This window comes from Artemia franciscana, chromosome 1, assembly GCF_032884065.1.
Source record: "Artemia franciscana chromosome 1, ASM3288406v1, whole genome shotgun sequence".
Classification (NCBI taxonomy): Eukaryota; Metazoa; Arthropoda; class Branchiopoda; order Anostraca; family Artemiidae; genus Artemia; species Artemia franciscana.
In genome coordinates this window covers 37238126-37242264 of record NC_088863.1, presented here as the reverse complement: position 1 = coordinate 37242264, position 4139 = coordinate 37238126, and the positions used below count along the sequence as shown (strand labels likewise).

Sequence of the window (4139 nt, the reverse complement as noted above, 5' to 3'; positions counted from 1 at the left end):
CTTGAACATGCAACATATAATGGTCCATGGGAAAACAATCCGTATTCAGATCTATACCTCATGATTCTAATGATTGCCCTTGAGCTTTGTTGATGGTGATTGCTAATCGACCATTCCCTGAGTCGCCATCGTCATTTATATATCCCCCTGTGCACCCCGGCGTCCCCTTTGTAGTTATGTCCCTGTGTCCCGGTCGTCATTTATATTCCCTGTGTCCCGGTCGTCATTTGTGTCCCGGTGTTCCAGTCTGTGATTTCTCTTTGAGTGTCCCGGGCGTCATTTATATTCCTTGTGTCCCGGTGTCCCGGTCGTTGTGAAATAATTCAGACGTCATATGCGGACAAACACGACGTCACTCGACAGACAGACAGACAGACATAACCCACAAACAACTTATTTTTATATATATTTATTCATATTTTTTTAGTTTTCTTTTTCTCTTTTATTTTTCAGTTTTTTCCTTTTTTTTAGTTTTTTTCTTTTTTAGTTTTTAGTTTTTTTTTAGTTTTTTACCTTTTTTTAGTTTTTTTAGTTTTTTTAGTTTTTTAGCTTTTTTAGTTTTTTTATTAGTTTTTATTTTTTTGTAGTTTTTGCCTTTTTTTATTTTTTTCAGTTTTTTTTTAGTTATTAGATTTTTACCTTTTTTTAGTTTTTTTTTAGTTTTTTAGCTTTTTCAGTTTTTTTTTCTTTTTAGTTTTTTTTGTAGTTTTTACCTTTTTTAGTTTTTTTCTTCTTTTGTATTAGTGTGAAATAATTCAGACGTCATATGCGACCAAACATGACGTCACCTGATCCATCCACAGATCCACACACAGACAACTTATTTTTATATATACAGATATATATATATATATATATATATATATATATATATATATATATATATATATATATATATATGTATATATATATATATATATATATATATATATATATATGTAAATCAAAATATGCTATTTGTCTGTCCGTTACACGTTTTACAATAAAAAAAGGAACAAAAATAAAGAAGAAAAAGAAAACTAAAAAAAGAAGAAAAGAAAAACTAAAAAACCTAAAATAAAGTTAAATACCTAAGAAAATAAAATAAAAAAACACAAGAATAAAAAAACACAAAAAAAAAGGATTACAAGAATTCAAAAACCTTAAAAAAGAAAACGAAACTTTGAAGCTTAGTAGATATCATTTTTAGACATTTGACTTGCTTTAATAACCAAATATCTTTAAAAAAACTGCAATGTGATAAGACAGCAAATTGTCTGCGGTTAGAATACAAGGGACAATGAGAACCCATATATAGAAGCCTGCCACCTGGCGTGTTAATTTATAATTTAGGTGTATCTCTTACTAATAAAAACATTCCTAAAATATTAAAAGTTCTAATTGCCTTTTTAAGTAACCAAAAATCAGAGGGCAACTAGGCCAACTCCCCTGCTCCTTTTTTTCTCAAAATCAACCGATCTAAACTATGAGAGAGCCATTTAGCAAAATGAATTAATATGGAAATATCTTTTCAACTATTGATCTGCGGAGAGCCAAATCAAACATGTATTGATTGACAAACGTTCAGAAATTAAATAAAATAAAAAAAATACAAGTTTTTTTTTAACGGAAAGTAAGGAGCGACATTACAACTTAAAAAGAACAGAAATTACTTCGTATATGAAAGGGGCTGCTTCCTCATCAACGCCCTGCTCTTTATGCTAAAGTTTTTTACTGTTTTAAAAAGTACAGTTAAGACAGAGTCAAACTTTAGTGTAAAGACCGGGGCATTGATGAGAAAGCAGCCCCTTTCATATACGAAGTAATTTCTGTTTGTTTTAAGTTCTAATGTCACTTCTTACTTTCCGTTGAAAATTTTTTTTAATTTATTTAATTTCTTACAAAGACAAAGACATTGCTTATACTTTTAAGAAAAGTATATAGGATATTTATAGGATATTGGCCTCTGACGGCTGAATGTTTGATATCTGACAATATATCTGTTGATAAAACAATCAGTTCAAGATTTTGTTTCACTGCAATTTCATTTTTATTATTAACAGTGTATAAACTTAAAAAGGAAATATTTGCCATATAACTCGTTTTCATTGCATCTTACAGTTAAGGAAGGGTACAGTATCTAAACTTTTGTTTTAAGTGAAACCATATTCTTGTTGAACAAATTTAGAAAGAGCTAATAAATAAAACTGAATATTTGATGAATCGTGATATTAGTAACTGAAAGCTCATCAGTTTACAATTTTACTGTAATTTTAATGTTTATTTTCAATGCTAAGTACAAAAGAAAATCTTTAAAATATAATTACAAATATTTTTTAATTTTTTCTCTGCATAAATATGGTGTCTATATTTATGTTCTAATGCTTCTTATATTTTGGTATTCAAATTATTTCCTTCAATTAAAATCTGCACCAAACAGTATTATAAGGGTAAGAAGAAGAGTTAGGTGGGGCGGTGTTCTGTCCCCTACTCTTCTTAAGATTTACATTTCTAGTGCACTGGCTAAGATTTCAGGTAAATAACTTCCTGCTTTTGGGGGTGTTTCTTATCTTGCGCATGCTGACAACTTGCTTCTGCTTAGCTGTTCCATAAATGGTCTTTTCCCAATTGTTTCTATAGTTTTTGATGATTTTTCTGATGCTGTCATTTCACTTTTAATAAATAATAATAGTTTATTCCCTATAACTGTACTGCTGCTACTCCCTTTCACTATAATAACTTCACTATCCCTCTTTTTGATTGTATCTGTTGGCTGTATCCTCTTGCAGCCAACTTGATTGTGTCCTCTTGCTGATTGTATATATCTCTTATAACTTATAATCTCTTTCGAGCTCGGGTCAGGGTACTGTTTGTAATATATGTAAAAAGATCCAGATTGTTTATGCAAAGATTATTGCCAACGAAAAGAATTATAATAGACGTCCATTGGCTAAAATATATTCTACTTTTTGATATCATGCTGTCCTTTCTGCTTTAGATCTTCTCCCCCTTTTTAAGAAAGCTAATTTAAACAGAATTTGGATAAATTACTTCTAGTTTTACAAATCTCTTCCGTATCTTTCATCTTGGACAAAAAAAAACAGGATTCTTATCAGCAAATTTTCAGTTTCTGATACAAATTTAAAGTTGGAGATTCTACACAAAAAATTCTGCAGTAAAAATTCCGTACATCTATCCCCTCACCAACGCTTTATCAGTCTCTTATGTTTATTTTTTGTGTAAATTTGATTTTCTCTGTGTGATTTTTATTTATTCTTACTCCTCCATATTTACTTTATCTATCGTGTGGGTGATGAGCCATCTCCCCAAATTCTAGGACCACTCAGTTGATACGATCACACCTAGGAAAAAAAACAACAAATAAACATGCATCCGTGATCTATCTTCTGGCAAAAATAAAATGCGATTTGTATATAGGCGCTTGAAACTTCTACAATTAGGTTCTCTAATACGTTGAATCTGATGGTGTGATTTTCGTTAAGATTGTATGACTCTTAGGGGGTTATTCTCCCTATTTTCTAAAATGAAGCAAATTTTCTCAGGCTCGCAACTTTTGATGAGTATAACTGATCTTGATGAAACTTATATATTTAAAATCAGCATTAAAATTCAATTCTTTTGATGTAACTATTGGGATCAAAATTCCGTTTTTTAGAGTTTCGGTTACTATTCAGCCAGGTCACTCCTTACTACAGTTTGTTACCACGAACTGTTTGATAAGCAATATTCAAACTCTTGTTCGAAGGAATTTTTATTCCTTTCAACCTTGATTTGTATATTCCAATTTAAGATATATTTACTCGTTTTTATTATTAATAAAACTTTGAATGTATGTTTGCATGGACTGTTTTTTTTTTTAATTTCTGTTCTTTTTGGGTTTCATTTTAAAGTTGAATAGTAAATTTTTTTTTTTTTAAGGTTGATTTGTATATTCAGCTTAAATATTAATTGCTTCATGATTTTCTTATTCATTTATATTATTACTTGTTATATGTTTTGCTGATTTTTTCATTAATTTCTGTTCATTTTGGGCATCATTTATTTTTTACTACTAATTTCTTGTTGTTTTGATTTTGAATTTTAGCAGGTATGGATCTGCTGATCTGAAGTCTAAAATAGCCTTTACTTTACTTTGAAAA

The 4139-nt window shown here is 29.5% G+C and overlaps 1 protein-coding gene and 1 long non-coding RNA gene across 4 annotated transcripts in view; one reads left to right on the top strand and one right to left on the bottom strand.

Moving 5' to 3' along the window:
• LOC136029163 (uncharacterized) overlaps positions 1-4139 on the top strand; it is a 902097-nt gene that overhangs the window by 494917 nt on the left and 403041 nt on the right. The gene's annotated exons all lie outside the window — the stretch shown is intronic.
• LOC136029128 (uncharacterized) overlaps positions 1748-4139 on the bottom strand; it is a 62254-nt gene continuing 59862 nt past the window's right edge. For both annotated transcript variants that reach the window (XR_010617982.1, XR_010617981.1), the window contains one exon: positions 1748-3341. This is a non-coding gene — a long non-coding RNA (uncharacterized LOC136029128). The remainder of the gene's footprint in view (positions 3342-4139) is intronic.